Genomic DNA, 17,540 nt, shown 5'->3' on the forward strand with positions numbered 1-17,540 from the left:
CCCTGCAGGCCCCTGGCTTAAGTCTCTCTCCAGCTCTCTTGCAGCCCTTTCATGCATTGGAAGGGACTCTAAGGTCACCCTGGAACCTTCTCTAGTCAGGACAACCCCAACTCTTGCATCCTTTTCCCTTGGCACAGGTGCTCCAGCCCTTGCAGCATCTTCCTATCATCCTTGTGACCTCCTCTGGGCCACTGGGGATCATTTTGGAGATGTCTGGGAGAAACTCATTCTTGACTCTGGGAAGCGCTGAGGCTGCGCTGTAATTTGGGTGAGGGGAAGGCAATGAAAAGCTGCTCCCTTGTTTGTGCCCACGGCCTCCAGTGGGACAAGGAGAGTGGAGGAGATGTGGCTGCGCTCTGGTAGAGCCAGGAGCCCCCCATTCCCTCCCAGGCCTGTCCCCAGGGCAAGCACCACAGCTGCTGCCAGCTCTGGAACAGCCAACTGTTAATCCCTTGCTAATCCCAAAGGGAACTGTTCCCCGAGGCACAGCCCAGGCCCACCCAGGTCGCTGCTGGGCTTGGCACAAGGAGAGCAGCGGCTTTGTCACTCACCCTCCGGGTCTCCATCCGCCCCTCGCACAAAGAGACAGATAATATCAGAGACAGATAATATCAGTGACCAAAGGCCCTTGGTCTTTGCAGGGTTGAAACCCCAGTGACCAAAGATCCTTGGTCTTTGCAGGGTCGAAACCCCAGTGCCCAAAGGCCCTTGGCCTTTGCAGGGTCTAAACCCCAAATATCCAAAGGCCCTTGGCAATTGCAGGGTCTAAACCCTGATATCCAAATGCCCTTGGCCTTTGCAGGGTCTAAAGCCCTGTGCCCAAAGGCCCTTGACCTTTGCAGGGTCTAAACCCTGATATCCAAAGGCCCTTGGCCTTTGCAGGGTCTAAACCCCAAAAACCCAAAGGCCCTTGGCCTTTGCAGGGTGTAAACACCAATATCCAAAGGCCCTTGGCCTTTGCAGGGTGTAAACACCAATATCCAAAGGCCCTTGGCCTTTGCAGGGTGTAAACACCAATATTCAAAGGTTCTTGGCCTTTGCAGGGTCAATAGCACACAATCTAAGTGCCGTTGGCCTTTGCAAGGTCCAAGCCCCAAAGTTCACGAGCTGTTGACAGCTCCAGGGTCCAAACCCCAATAGCCAGGAGCTGTTGATTGTTGCCAGGATCCAACCCCCAGCATTCCACGGCCTTTGTGACACTTGCCAGGGTCATACCCCCAATGTTCCATGGCCTTTGTGATGGCTGCCAGGGCCCAAAGCCCAGCATTCCAGGGGCTGTTGGGAGGCCCTCCCTGGCTCTCCCCCCATCCCTGCTCCCTGCTGGTCCTGGCACTGGCCCTGCTTCCCTTGGGTCCCCAGAGCCCTCCTGGGCAGCTGGGCAGGGACCTGGCTCAGAAGTCAGTTTTAAGGCTCAGCATTCTCAAGACTTGCAGGCTCTTTAGGGATGCGCTTCATTCCTGAGTCACAGGAATTCTTCTGTCTTCTCTGACAAAGGGCACATGAAAGAAAAAGCCTAAAAAGGTTCTTGGTGCCTACAAATATTCATGGAAAATAAAGCTTTGCCTTTAGAACAGCCATATGAGGAGGAAGAATGGTGTTTCAGGGGCGTTTCAAATTTCTACAGAGAAATGCTGAGAGCTGCAGTGTTTAAGGCTCATAAAATGAGACAACCACGAGTACATTTTTTTCTCTGCTCTCTGTTTGGCAATATATCACTAGGTCTTGTAGGCAGAAGAAAATCTTGCTGCTTCCATCAAAGATTCCTCACTAGGAACAGATCTTCAAGAACCAAATGGGTCTGCTTGCAGAAACTTTGGCAGGTATTTTTGCCCTCATTTTTGGTTGCATTCATCTGTGTCCTAGGGAGGATTTTTGTGCCCGCGTTGACAGGAATTGGCTTCTGAGCAGGGCACAAATCCTGCGTGGAAGAGCAGAGCTGCAGCTGCCTTCTGTAAGGCCTCTCTCTCCAGAGAGAGAGATGTCACTGCCCAAGGATGTCACTGCCAAGTTAAGGTTCAGAGAGTGATGCAGCTTCAAGTCTCTGCTTCCACAAGAGCAGCTTTGGGCTCCTTGCACAGCTGCAAAGGAGCAGCACAGCTCCTGGTGAAGGTCTGACAGCTCCTGCCTGGTCCTTGCGCAGCTCTCAGTGGAGTTCTGCCACTGCTGTCGCTCTTGGGCCAGCTGTGACTGCAGCAGGGACACCTGAAAGAGGCACAAGGCCCGGCTCAGACAAGCCCACGCTGGCAGGAGCACCTGCAGCCCCACGGTACCGGCTCTCGGGGCAGACACAGCCTCCAACTCCAGCCCTCACCAACACTCTGCCCTTGGGCAAGGGCAAAGGAACAGGCTCCCAGACACAACAGAGCTCAGAGCACCAACAAGTCCACTTCCAGGCTGCCAAACCCTTCCCACGTACATCCCTCAGCCACCACAGGTCTATTACAGACACTTCCAATGGGATTTAGGAACCCAGCTCAGATTTCCAAAGCACACATTTGGGCCACCGACCCCTTTCTCCACAGGCTGTGCCTCAGCACGAGGGCTGCTGCTCCCCTGAGTTCTTGGAGGACTCTTCTACTTGAGCTGCTGGACCGCCAGCCCAGCCATGAGGGGAATGTGGTGCTTGGGTGTTTTTGGTGCTTTCTTGAGGCATTTGAGCACCCCAAGCCCCATTTTACACATCCTCATTGTGAAAAACAAGGTTCACTCTCCAGTAAAAATTTAAAAGTTGAATAAAGGACAATAAGAGACAAAGAGAATAAAGCAATGTTTTTGTGGCCATGTGCTTGGCATTCAGCCAAGAGCACACCTGCTGTTTCAGAGATGTCCTTTACATACCCTTTCTATTACATCAGCCTACTGCATAGTCATAAGCAATTATGCATATTTAAACTTTTCCCCAAATTACTTTACATGTTCTAAGAATTGTTTAGCATGTCTCCTCCTTGGGCCCACCTTTTCAGAGCACGTGCATTTTGTGGCGGTGATTTGAGTTCGCCCTTGTTATCACCTCCTGTTTGGGCTTTGGTCCATTTTTTCTAGAGATGGTGGGTGCTGATAATTGGCATGTCAGCAGCAGGGGTCTCCATCATAGGTTTATTGAATGTTATCCCAACCAAGCAGGCAGTTTAACACAAACATGCTATATCAGCTATTTAACTACTATGTCTACGTTTAGTTAACAACAGAAAAAACCCTATGTTTTTATAGCAAAGTTACTCTAATACACATATAGAATCCATCTTAATATTTGCAAAAAGCCAATATTGTAATATGTATTTATAACAAAACTTTCCCCAACAGCACCCATATCTGCACCCCTGATAGGTGAACAGAGGGGTGGGGGTTGGTTCCACAGGGGTCCTGCAGAAATTTTGGACACAATGTATTACATATCAGTGCCCCACATGCCAATGCAAAGTGACTCTGAAAGGCAAAGACATCGTCTGAACAGGACTCAGTGACACTGGTGATAAGTGTGACCGTGTGACAGAGACAAGGAATGTGTGAGCCAGAGCACAAATGCTGCTCTGAGCCCTGGGGCCCAGGGAGCCCTGATATCAGCAGGTGTGGCAGAGTCCCTGCCAAAGCAGAGTCCCCCTGAGCCCCTGGCAGCGCTGGTGCCCATCTCCTGCCCCAGAGACCTGTGCCTCCAGAGGGCTTCTCTGCCAGAGGGCAGCCAAAGCCGACTTTGTGCACTTGGGCCTGGGCTCCATCCTACAGGGGCTCATGGTAGGAGCACCTGGAGCAACTGGTGGCAACACTTGGTACGTGTCAAATGATGTTGCTCCTTCCTGGAATGATCTTTTCAAGGAAGGGATTAGCAGTAGCACAGAAAGACCAGTAGCTACAGAATTTCACAGGAGAAAGAGACTCCACCAAAACACTGTCATGTTTCCTTGTGTTTTTCTGTCTTTCTTGCATTCTGAAAGAAAGAGAATTGGCCCAGCCTCTGCTATTCAACACTCCACTTACTGTGTGTCTTCCTGTGGCAGCTCACGTGCAAACACAACTGGCTGCCTGCTGAGCATGGCAAAGGACGGCCACAAACAGGGAGGTCCCCGGTGAACATCAAGACAGACACCTGGGGAAGTGCAGAGGATAGGGATAACTCTGGCAGGAGAAGCTGTTCTGTGTCTCTGATGATGCTGCCAGCCCCCTGAAGGCACGGCCAAGACAAGTGCTGGAAGCAGCCATGTCCTGCTCTTTTCTGGTCTCAGATGCACACGGGACAGACTTGTTGCCCACAGGTCCACCAGACTTGATCCAGGAAAAAATGGAAGCCCCTGCATTGGTAGGGAAGGGGCTCCAGCAAGAGCAAAGCAGGATCTTCCAGCAGAAAAGCCTGAGCTTGTGAAGCGAGCCATGTCCTCAGCAGACACCAAAGTGCTTCCCTCCAGCCCTGAATGTTGGCCACAAGTGCCTGCCTTTCTTCAGCGCCTGCTACTGCTTCCTTTGTTCCAAGACCATCCCGGATTTAGGTTGGAAGCTCATGCACATGTTTTTAAGGTGCCTGCACAGAGGAGAGGGACGGCAGCTGCAGCGCAGGGCTCGTGCTGCCTCTCATGATGGCATCAATGCCGCTGCCTTGGGACGCCTGCCAGTGGAAGGCGAGTCTGCCCTCAAGCACAGTCACTGTAGTCAGTCAGGGGCACAGGCTGCAGCAGCAGCTGCCAAGCATTGCCGTGAGGCTGGCAAGCCAAGGGAAAGCCATTGTGGCCGAGTGCGCTGAAGCCTTTTGCTAAATCACATGCAATAGTGCCCAGAGTATGGCCCCTTTGGAATGGCGGCTGGTGCAGACGCCTCCTGGAGCAGGTGCCGGCGTTGGGGCTGCTGCTGTTCCTGGGCGCGCTCTGGTGCTGTTTCTGTGGTGTCCAGAGCCACTTTGGCAGCAGCGACTCAGCAGCCCTGCTTGAGGAGACATCGCCGCCCTGGCCACAGAGGCAGAAGCTCTGCGGGCCCAGAGCTCTGTGTCAGCAGGGCCTCATCCTCAGCACCATGGCCTGGGCAGCTGTGGGGGCCTGGGCTGGCTGCCAGCCCTGCTCTGCCCACTGCCCTGGCAGCAAGCAGTGACCGTGCCCCGGCAGGGCCCCCTTGCCCTCCTTGTCCCCAGCCAGGCCAGTCTGGACACCTCGGGGGGTCCCCACCCTCCTGCTGAGGCCCAGCCACCAGGGCTTCTGCCCCAGGCGTGGGAGCCTCTCTGGGGAAGTGCCCGGCTGTCAGGAACAAGGCTGACACCCAATTCCTCAGGGCTTCCCTGCAGCCCGGCCCCTCAGGGGCCTCCTGTCCCTTTGGAGCCTCCTGCCAGCCACTCCCTCCCACAGGGCCCTCGTGCCTTCCCAGCTCCTTGTCCCATCAGGGCCTCTGCAGCACCTCATCCCTTCACGGCCTCCCATCACCCTGTCATCCCCTCAGGCTCTCCCCCAGCCTGGCCAAGCTGCCCGGAAGTGGCACAGCCCCGAGGGAGCTCCAGAGGAGCCACATCGAGAGGCACCTCAGAGGCCTCAGCAATGCAGCCAGCAAGACCCGAGCAGGAGGACACACATGGCCCTTCCTGGCTGGGCAGGAGGGCTTGTGGCCATCTCCAGGCACCAGTCCGGCAGGGATCCCTGCAGCTCCGGCCCCTGCCCGGCCGCTCTGTCGCCAGCACAAAGGCTTCAGCAGAACCACCCAAGGCCAAGGGGCTTCTGGCCATTTCTCCTTTCCCACTCCACACCAGGGCTCCTCGCTTGGCACAAGCACCCCTATTCCCCTCTTCCCCCGTGCCCTGCGGACATTGGGCACCAAAGAGAGCTCCTGGGAGTCTGGCTATTAGAACACATTCTATATTTATATCCTAAAGAACAACAAAAAAGAAGGAATAAAGCAATCTTAAAGAAAAGAAAAGAAAAATCGCCCCTGGGGCTCAGATGGCCCCAGCAGATAGAGAGCCTCTCAAATCAGCTCTCCTCAGAGCTCCAGTAGCACAGCCAGCTGTGGCCCCAGGGACAAGGCCGTTTCTTGCGGGCCCTGTGAAACTGATCTTGCAGCTTCTGCAAGATGGAGCCTGGAGCTGGGAGCTCTCTCCACAGCCCGGAGGACAAAGGCTGTTTCGAGAGCCAGGCTTCTGGTGGCAGGGCTGATGTCCTCTGCCTTGTCTTCAAGGGCTGTGAGAGAGAGGAACAGAGGCACGGTCAGATCCCGGATCTTTGGGGAGCCAAGGAGACCCCTGAGGCAGGGCCATGCCAGCCAGCTCTGGCCATGGCCAGGAGGGAGCAGGGAGCAAGGGGATGAGCCCGAAGCTAGCGGACACTATTGCCCCACGTGGGCCTGAAATCAAAGTGTGGGCTGTGGCCACGGCAGCCCTGCTGCGCACAGGGAGCAGAGCCCTCGGCACCGGGGCAGGGATTGCAGGGCAGAGTGGGGAGGGGCAAGGTGGGGTTTGGTTGCGTGGAGTAGGACAGGGCAGAACAGGGCAGGGCAGGATAGGGCAGGCTTAGATGGGGTTGGGTTGGGGAGGAAGTTTGGGGCAGGGCACAGGAGGGCAGGGCTGGGTGGGGCGGATAATGAAGGGGATCTTTGGCTTGTGGTTTCCTGATGAACCTGATGCCTTCCTGTCACACGATCTCCTGTGGGCTGTCCAAGTATGGCAGGGCTTGGTGCAAGTGCTCAGCCCTTCGGCTCCTCTCCTCTGCCAGCTGGAGAGAGCTCCAGGAGGGTGCATGTTGCAGTGTGGGCTGATGGTTGGTTGCTGCAGTCTTCCTAAAGTGTCCCCACAAGGAGAGCGCACCACCAAGCACACAGCAAATACCACGCTCACACACAGCAGCTTAATATCGACGATGGCAGAGGCAGGAAGGGTCATTGTTTAGGTTTCCAGTGGTAGTTTATTTCACCTACACTCTGAAAGGGTCCAGGAACAAAGACAGTGGGATATAGAGGTCCAGTGTTATATACTGCTATAAAGGGGCAGAGCCAACAGCAACAACCAATTGAATCATCATTTTAAATGGTTAAGATTTCAGCTGAGGGTTAGAGCCAATTCATATTGAAGTTAGATACACCAGCGATAGGTTAATGATTATTAGATGCTTAAGCTAAAGCTAATTGTTATGAGCTCATTTGTAAAAGAAAGTGGAGCAAGTGAACCATTATAGGAGCCATTATTGAAACCAGCAGGACAATGCCCATCACTTGGACTCTATGTCAATCCATCATGAAGCAGAGGGGCTTGGATCATGCCAGAGGGTCCCAGAGACCTGACAAAGACTTTCCTGACTTAATCCCTGGGACCACTGACCCAGTTTGAGATCACCCACCCAATTCAAGGGAAGAATTGTGGAGGCATGAAGGACTAATAAACTCATTTTAATTACAGAGAGGGGATTGGAGGTGCTGGGGGTATGCATATGTATTATTTTGGGAAATAATGGAAGGCAAAAATCCTTGTGTGGCACAATCACACATTTGGGGACGATCCCCACGGTGCCACCCTCCGGCGTAATAAACATAGCACTTTCTAACTTTGACAAGTTAGAGAGTCTTTGTCTGTGATTTTCGGTTTTAACGATTCAATTGGCGAGCCAAGGCAGGAGGAGACACTGCTCGGCTGTGAGAGCAGCTCAGGACATGGACGTCCTCGGGGTAAGCCCAGGGATATTCCTGGAAGAGCAGCCTCTGCTGCCCAGCCTGTTCATCCAGCAGGAGACAAGGACCCCTGACTACTAAAACTCTGAACAAAACGGTATGTTTAAAAATTTAAACAGTTTTGAGTAGTGATCTCTAAGGCGTACATGTGGTCAGGAAAGGCCATTTGGTAAGCTGTGGGAGACGTTCCATGTGCAACTTGTGCCTCTGCAGTGTGCTTGCAGGCTGAAGTTGCAGTTGAAATCTGGTTGTCAGCAGAAAGAGTTGTTGAACCATTGTACTGAGCTTGGGCTTTTGAAAGAAGGGGATTTTGCCATTTGTTTCATCGTAGAAGGCCCACTTGGGTAGCAATTGGGGCTACCAGTCATAAGGGCAAATCCTGGTCTAAAGTGGTTCTGTTGTTGTGAATGTGTCCTGACAGTGAGAATGATTGTGAGAGCATTTGTTGAGACGTGCTGTTAGCATGATGCAAGTTTGGACCCACGGTTCCCTTTTTGGGTGACTGAAACAGCTGGGGAAAAACAAAGTGAGTGGGGTGCATGATCCTTAATAAAATCCCCTCTCCACTGTGACTGTGTGTGTGTCTGCGTTTTAGTTATGGGGGACAGAATTTATGGTAACAGCCGGTGTTCATGGTAAAAGGGTGTTTATGTTTGTGGAATTTGAAATATACAAGTTGAGTGCTTCAGTGTAATGTATTTCTATATTGTTAGATTGTATGAAGTGTTTCCTGCGGGAATAAGAAGATTGTGTTGTTGTAGTCGCGTTTGGAGCTGTGATGTATTTTTGAGGCAACATTGCCAACCTGTGCCAAAAGTTGTAAGTGTAGCACACGTTGAGTGTGAAGTTGTTCAACTGGTTTGTTTGGAGCCTTTGCTAAGGGCTCACTTGTGGTTTTAGGTACAGGGTTTGTGTTTGTAATTATAATAGGGATAGTTTTGGTCTGAGAATCCAATCTGGCCAGACAGACAGGAGGAACTCCTTTGCTTCATTGGTTTGGGCTCGATGGGAAGCAACCAGAGTAAAGAGATCCCCAAAAGTAGTCCTTTAGGGTGTATTTTGACACACTGGAAGGAACTAGTAGGGTATGGAGGGATAGAAAATAAAAGGACCCTTGTGAAATTTTCCACACAGTGGAAGCCACTCTATAGGCTCGAAGAGGGGGTCAGATGGCCCCCGACTGGAACCCTACATTATGAGACTTTGTTACAGCATATGTTGTTTTTGAGGCGGGAGCAAGAATGGGAAGAGGTGATGTATGCTGACATGTTTTTCTCCCTCCGGAATTACCCTGAGTGGCAGAGGGATTTTGGACTCAGGTCTCCCTCTAACCCCTTTGTGTTGGCCCTGGAAAAAGATAATGAAGCTAACAGGGGAAGGCTGAAATGGTGTTGTAATGCATGCTCCATAAATCAGTGCTGCACACACCCAGACGAGGTATACCCAGCTGACTCACTGAAGCAAGAGTTGGGGGATCTGTTTGAACCACCCCCTAGGAGGCAAGGGGGACAGAGAGAGGCAGCAAATTTGGGAACAACCTCAACCTCAACTCCAACTCTTATTCTACCTTGTGAGACTACACCTTCAACTCCAACTCCAACTTTTGTTTCACCCCCTGACATCCCTGTCTGGACTTCAGCTTTTGTTCCACCCGCTAAGACTTTACCCTCAAGTCCAACTCCAGCTCTTGCTCCACCCTCTAACACCTCTGTCCAAACTCCAGCTCATATTCCATCCCCCACTCCAATTAAAGCCACTACTATTTCAGCCCCAGCTCCAGCTTTAAACAAAGCTATTACTATTTCAACTCCAGCTCTGATTTTAAGCCCAGCTGAACCAACTCCAGCTTCTATCTCAAGTTCAACTCCAGTTTCTATTCTATCCCCCACCTCAACTACTCCTCAAGTTTTCCAACTACCCAGCAGAGACAGCGAACAAGAGGAGTCCCCTCCAGAGGGTCCTATAGCCTCCTGGACTTGGAAACACACTAAGAAAATGATACAAGCACCTTTGAGGGAGGCATTAAGCCCTGAAGGGAAGACAATGTTAGTGAAAATTCCTTTTTCTACAATGGATTTAGAGGGTTGAGGAAAGCTTGCTAAACGTTATCGGAGTGACCCGATAGGTGTTGCAAAGGAATTAAAGTTTATGATTCAACAGCATCGACTTGATTGGTCAGATCTCCAGTTGTTATTGGATGCCTTAACTGAAACAGAAAAACAATTGATGTTAAAGGTAGCAGGGGGCTTAGCAGAAGATGCTTGTAGAATATACAGAGTGATAGAAGAGATGACATTCCTCTTCAGGATCCACATTGGAATGCTAATGATGGTAGTGATGTTGAAAGACTAGAGGATTATCAAGACTTCATAGTAAGGGGGTTAGAAAGGGCAATTCCTAAAACAATGAACTGGTCAGCCCTATATACAATTAAGCCAGGTCCCTCCAAAACACCTTCTGAATTTCTAGAACATTTGTGGGCTGCAATGTGTCATTCTACAACCTTAGATCCTGAATCTGAGGAAGGGATACAACATCTAGTGAGTTTATTCTTAGGACAATCTGCAGGGGACATTAGACGCAAACTTCAGAAGATACAGGGTCTGACAGCATGAGATTTAGAGACTTTGCTAGAAGAGGCATGGAGAGTATTTAGTAACCAGGAAGAAAAGTGCAAAGAAGGGATGAAAAAATTATTAGCAGTAGTAAGGGAAGAAGAAAAAGGGAAATGTGGACAAAGGCCACAAAGGCAGGGAGCACCTTGGCTAAGGAGAGATCAATGTGCATTCTGCAAGAGAGTTGGACACTGGAAGAACCAGTGCCCGGAACAAAGAAAAGGTGATGGACAAAGAAGAGATCAAAAAGGGGGGTGGTGGTTGCCCATGTTAAGGAAGACTGATGTGGACCCGAGGATCTTACCCTAGGAGACCCTCTGGTTATAATGAAACTTGGGAACAAAGAAAAGGAAATGGATTTCCTGATGGACACAGGGGCAACATCTTTGGTGCTAAATAAAGCTTTAATGCCAATAACAGATGATGATGTCATGGTAAAGGGGCCAACTGGCCAATTTGAAAGAGCTTATTTTTGTAGGTCATTGAAATATAAACTTGGGAAACAGTGGGGAATTCACAAGTTCTTATATTTACCCAATACTCCATCAGCACTTTTGGGTAGAGATCTATTGGAACAATTAGAAGCAAATGGAGAGATTACTGTGGAGGTTAAGGAGGTTAAGTGACGCTGTTGAGTCAGGGACGGAATGAAAGACTCCAGTCTTCAGAAGGTGAATCAGAAGGCAATTTAATGAAGGCAGCAGGTCTTTTATAATGTGACTCACTAAGGTGAGACTTGATTGGTCTCAAAGTAAAAACCTCTCACACTATTGGTGAACCGTGAATAGAACACTCTGGAGAACCATATCTATAAACAATGGTTACAGAGAGAGAGAGAGAGAATAATTGTTTTAAATCTTTTCTCTAAGTTTCCCAGGCTCAGCCTGGGAGAATTTATCTCTGTTCTTTCTTTGACTGAACTGAGAATATCCACAGTTAAGGACCAACAATATGTTAAGCCTGATGCTAATAACCAATGAGGCTAAAGTTGAAAGTGAAGGTGAGATTCATAGGAAAATTCTGGATCAGGTATTTCCTGGGGTGTGGGCTTCTAACATACCAGGGAGAGCAAAGAATGCACCCCCAGTGCAAATTAGGCTTAAAGAAGGAAGACAACCGGTTAGGGTCAAGCAGTATCCTTTGAGAAAGGAAGACAGAGAAAGGATTAGCCCAATAACTGAACACTTTTCACAGATAGGGCTATTAAAAAGAGTGTCAGTCTGAGTTCCACACTCCTATTTTACCTGTTAAAAAGCCTGATGGATCATACCAAATAGTACAAGATTTAAGAGCTGTTAATAAGATAACTGAGGATTTATACCCGACCCCTACACTCTGTTAACTCGTTTAACATCTGAACCAACATGGTTTACTGTTTTTGAGGTGAACAATGGTTTCTTTTGCCTTCCTCTCCATAAGGGAAGCCAGAAAATTTTTGCATTTGACTGGGAAAATCCCAAAACTGGACACAAAACCCAGCTCACATGGTTAGTTTTGCCTCACGGCTTCAAGAACTCCCCTACAACATCTGGGGAACAACTTGCAAAAGATCTGGAATCCTGGGAAGCTCCATCAGAAGAAGGAGAGCTGTTACAGAATGTGGACAACCTTCTGGTAGCTACCAAAACTCAAGAGCCATGTATAGAATGGATGGAAAGTCTCATAAACTTTTTGGGCCTACAGGGGTATTGAGTATCCCAGAAGAAAGCCCAAATGGTGAAGCAAACAGTTGTTTATTTGGGCTACGAGGTTAGTGCTGGACAAAGAACTTTAGGACAGGATCTCAAGGAAGCAATATGCCAGACCCCAAAGCCCCAGACAGTAAAGAACTGAGAACCATTTTAAGCATGACCGGGTGGTGCAGGCTGTGGGTTCGTAATTACTGACTGTTAGTCAAACCCCTGTATGCCTTGATCACGGAAGGAATCAGAGATCTCCAATGGACAAAAGAAGCAACACAAGCCTTCAGCCAACTGAAGAAGGCCCTCATGTCAGCTCCAGCCCTGGGACTTCCAGATGTGAGCAAACCATTCTTTTTGTTTTCTCACAAAATGCAGGGAATTGCTTTGGGAATGCTGGCACAAGATCTGGGCCCGTAGCACAGGGCAGTCGCCTTCCTCTCTAAGCAACTGGATGCAGTGGCTAAGGGATGGCCAGGATGCCTCAGAGCGGTTGTAGCAGTGGCAGTGAACATCCAGGAAGCACGTAAACTCACCCTGGGCCAGAAGAGGACTGTGCTAGTGTCCCACACAGTGTCTGCAATGCTGGAAGTAAACGGGGTATTAAATATTGGACCCCGAATGTTTCTGGGTGTGTCCTGCCTGGCTTTGTCTGGCCTTGCTGCTGGACCAAAGGCGGCAGCTGTGGTGTTTTCACCACAGAGATACCTTTGGCCGGCTGGGTGCTGCAGCTGGGTGCTCAGAACAAATCCAGGCAAAATAGGAACTCAGTTTACCTTTGATGGAAAAGGTTCAGACGGTGAAGAGAAAAGAAGCGGGTTCTGCCGTACAGCTTAAATCCAGAGTTTTCTTTCAGCATGGTAGACTTCTGAATGTGGTAACAGCTCTCAGACAGACACACCGGCCGCATGGTCTCGTATCCTTTTAAGCCCCGGGGACAGGGGGAGGGGAGGGACAGGTGAGGGCCAACCAGGTGTGAGGAGGGGAAGGCTCAGGGGATATACAGGCCAATGAGCCCGGACCTGGGGGCATCTTTTGAAATTCTGCCAACCATTCGATGCCTTGCTGGAATGTTAAGATTGATGGACAACTCTTAGGCAGGAGGGCAAAAGGGGGAGGAGGAAAGGTTGGCGCACCTGAGGGGGCTGGGACGGGTCAAACAGGAAACCGCACTGCAACAACGGGGGACATTGGGTCTCCCCACAGAGATTCTTGAAATACCAAGCCATAAGGGTAGAACAAGATGATGTAGAAACTGTGGAATCTAACATTATGATACCCAGCTTCTTTCCTCAGTGGTAGTATGGGAGAACCAGTGATCCATGATTGCCTGGAGACTATGGAAGCTACCTACTCCAGTCACCCAGATCTGATGGACATCCCTCTCAAGGACACTGAGACCTGGTTTTCTGATGGAAGCAGCTATGTTGTCAGCGGAAAAAGGCACGCTGGGTATGCAGTTACCACAAGGCAAGAGGTAATAGAGTCTGGATCCTTACCAACCAACACCACGGCACAGAAGGTTGAAATAATTGCCTTAACCTGGGCTTTAGAGGTGGCAAAAGGAAAGAAAATCAATATTTACACAGACTCGTGGTATGCGTTTGGGGTAGTCCATGCACATGGAGCTATCTGGAAGGAAAGAGGACTTGAACTCACAAGGAAAGAGCATTAAACATGCACAAGAGATAATAAAACTGTTAGAGACAGTCCAGTTACCTGAAAAGGTAGCCATCATGCCCATCAAGGCACACCAAAAAGTGTGCTCTGAATCAGGGAAGGAAATGAGCTGGCCAACAGAGAGGCAAAAGAAGCAGCTAAAGATGAGGTTGTTGAGACACATGAGGCAGCGTTAATCATAGATGGACAAAATTCTATTGAAGGTAAGCCAAGGTAGAGTAAAAAAGAAAAAAGGCTGATTGAGAAAGAGAATGGAAGTTATAATCAAGAGGGATGGGCTGTTACAGATGAAGGGAAAGGAAGGCTTGTGATCCCCTCTTCCATGCTTTGGTCATTAGTCAAAGACGAACATGAGAAAATACACTGGGGAATAGATGCCTTGTATAATTACTGGAAAGACAGAATCCTAGCCAGAAACTTGCAAAGTACACTGATTCAGATGACTCGTCAATGTACCCTTTGCCTCCAAACTAATCTCAGAAATATTCCTGAACCAAAACTTGGGCAAATTGGGAAAGGCTATGGACCTGAGGGCAGCAATGGCAAATTGATTTTTCAGAAGTGCCCAGGAAAGGGGGGTACCGATACCCATTGGTGTTAACAGATACCTTCTTAGGGTGGCCAGAAGGTTTCCCTACGAGAACTGCCAAAGCGCGGGAGGTAACCAAAGCATTGTTACAAGAAATAATACCGCATTTTGGAGTCCCAGCCACAATGTCCTCAGCTAGAGGGCCACATTGTATTTCAAAAATTGTGCAGCAAACTAGCCACCATTTAGGCATAGACTGGGAACTTCATACTCCATATCATGCTCAGTCAAGCGGTCAAGTGGAAAAAATGAATCACTTGATAAAGCAGCAAATAATAATACTGAGACAAGAGGTGCAGTTACCTTGGCCTCAGGTTCTTCCATTGATGGGGTCTCTGAGGTCGAGATGACCCCGAGGTGTTAGAATGTCTCTTTTTCCCAGCCCCGAGACCGAAGAAGAAGAAGGGATTCCTTGGCTCTCGTTCTCAAGGTTGTTCATTTTTTCTTATCTCTAACACTCTTTCTCTGACCCGCTGAGGTCTGTCTAGTGGGTCGGGTTCAGGCACACTGACCGCCCTCAGGGTGGTGCTATCTTATTATACTAAAAACTAGGTGTACTTTATTTACAATAATTTTCCAATATCTGTCACCTATGTTAGACAGTTTGTCTCTACTCTAATAAAGCAATGCAAAAGTGCCACCATCACAGCAGAAGATGGAGGCTAAGAAGAAGAAGAAGGAGAAAGACAGAACACGCCCAGATTCCTCCATCTTGCTTCTTGAACCCCCATTCTAAAAACCCCCAAATTCTACATTTTTACCCGGTGCTAAATTCACTATCATTCTATTCAAACTCTTGTGGCCTGTACATCTTTGCACAAAGTCGGTAATTGTTTCCATGGGTTAAAGTTGAAGGCATGGGTGTCTTTGACTTCATGCCAAGGTCTCTGAGCCCCCTGCCAGGGTCTCGAGTCCTTCAGGGCAGTCAGAGGAATATCCTGGGTTCTGACATTCCATTAGCATTATTATGAATCCAGACCAAAGCAAGAGTAAAGGAGAAACTGAGTGCCTTTGAAATACTGTATGGAAGGCCATATGGAATTCAAGAAGGGACAACACCCACTCAAGCAGGGGAAGAAACCCTACACAAATATGTGGTGGCCCTAAACAAACAACTTAGAGAAATTGAGAAACATGTGGCTGGGGCTCGAAGCAGAGAATTAGATGGACCAGTACATGATGTACAGCCTGGGGATTATGTATATGTTAAGTCTTTTGCAGAGAAGACTCTGGAACTGCAGTGGGAAGGACCATTCCAAGTGCTCCTCACCATCTTTACTGCAATCAAGTATAAGGAACAGAGTGCCTGGATCCATCATTCCCAAGGGAAGAAGGCTCCCGAGGGACTCTGGAAAGTTACACCGGGTGACAGCAAACTGAAATGAAAACTTTCTCAGGAGAATAAATAAGGTGTGAGTAATATGATAAGCATAGTTTAAGAATAAAAGTTTGTAGTTATAATGGATAATCAGGGGAGTGTAGCCTGGAGAGTTGGGGCATATGTGATTATCATTATAGCCACAGCGAATGCAGTATCACTTTTATGTAATGTGACTGGTATAGATAAGTGCCACGTGAAAGCCTATGGCTCTGACTCCTGTAAGTCTCTGCATCAGATGCTAAAAGTTACAAATACAAGTGTGTGGGAAAGGAGAAATATTTGGGGATGGGAATACGTGTTTGTCCAGGATGGGTTCCATGAATTTCATCAAAAATCCATGAAACTTATTCAGATTGGCCCTGGATGCTGTGACAAATGCTTAACCAATTGCCCAAAATTTAGACTCATAATAGAAGGTTGTGCAATCAAGGATTTTAAGATTGATTATATTATAACTCAGTTTTGTACTGCTTCCCAAATGCATAGGGTTAAAATTACTCAACCAGTACCAACACTGAGAGAAACCATGACTACTCAAATCACCCTAGATCCCATGGTTCCCATAATGACCAAAACTGGACCGTATAGTGTTAAGAAGGCTGGAATTCAAAAATTGCTGATTAAAATTGGGTAGAGATGGCAATGCAAGTAAATGCCTCTGCCATTTGGCCTGAGTGTGCTCCATTTTTAAGAACTGATTTTATGGACTGGACTATGTGGCTGCAGAAGCGTATGCTTTATATGTCCAGAGAGAAGAAAGACCTTACTGGATTATTGGGAACGGGACTAGGGCTTCTAAATACAATGGATTCTGAAGTATTAATGAAGAAATTGACAGCACCTGGTAGTGATATGCTTAAGTTGCAACAACCTTTGCAATCTTCCTTGTGGGCATTAGGTACCAGCCAGGGGAAATTATCCAAAATATTGCCAGAATGGGAAAATACAGAAAGGACAAGATCATCAATTGATAATTGATACTTTAGGCACAGCTATTTTATGTTTTGGTAAATGAATTGAAATTTGCCCTGGGTAGCTGTCAAGGGTGAACTGGAGGTGTTCGTTGGTCTGGAGCAAAGTGTCCAGACTACATAAAGTAGCGTTCTAAGTTGCAAGGCAAGATGTATTCTATTACTATCTGTGTGGGAGTTGTCTTTTGTCAAGTGGGCAGTTTGTCTTATCTCTCTCTCTGAGTGATGACAACCACTACTCCCTTGGGAGGAGACATCTGCTGATAACAGGCTATTGAACGCCACTGCATGACTGATAAAAACCATAGCATCCCATTGTGAGATGCTCCACCCAGAGGGAGGAGCCAAGCATTGCTACACAGATATAATCCAGAAGTTCTGAAACACCAGCACAGCTTCTCCACTAAATTTCCCAGAAGAACAGCAGCTGCCTCTTCTTCCACTAGATCTTCAGAAAAAGCATACACCCTTTTCTACAAGATCCCCTGCTCCAACAGAACCACACCTGACACTTCAAGAAGTCTGCAGCCACATTTCCAATTAGACTGCTACCAACACCCTGACCAACAGGGTGTCGAGTTCTGACTCTGTCAGTGTTGTTCTAGTGTATTGCATTGTTTTATATTATCCTTCTATTTTTTCTTCCCTATTAAAGAACTGTGTTTTCCTGCTCCCATATTTTTTGCCTGAGAGTCCCTTAATTTAAAATTCATAGCAATTCAGAGAGATGAAGAAGATTTCCATTTTCCATTTCAGGGGAGGCTCCTGCCTTCCTTAGCAGGCACCTGTCTTTCGAAACCAAGACAAGTAGCCAATGGGATGTAGATGCATGTAAAGTCACATCCCGCTAGGGTCCAGAGATGAGCTGTAGCTCTTATAATGGGTTGAGCCATCACTTCTTGTGCTGTTGTTATACTTTTGATTGGCTGATGGGACCTCAACACCCAATCAGTGATTAAGAGTTGATCTTTTAGGGTGGGATCCCATTGAAAAGTCAAT

The 17,540-nt window shown here is 48.4% G+C and overlaps 1 protein-coding gene across 1 annotated transcript in view; it reads right to left on the bottom strand.

Annotated features, from left to right (window-relative positions):
* LOC139599313 (trichohyalin-like) overlaps nt 1-17,540 on the bottom strand; it is a 60,691-nt gene that overhangs the window by 35,015 nt on the left and 8,136 nt on the right. The gene's annotated exons all lie outside the window — the stretch shown is intronic.

Source organism: Agelaius tricolor, unplaced genomic scaffold, assembly GCF_023055355.1.
Source record: "Agelaius tricolor isolate 1412-34295 unplaced genomic scaffold, bAgeTri1.0.p SCAF_23, whole genome shotgun sequence".
Classification (NCBI taxonomy): domain Eukaryota; kingdom Metazoa; phylum Chordata; class Aves; order Passeriformes; family Icteridae; genus Agelaius; species Agelaius tricolor.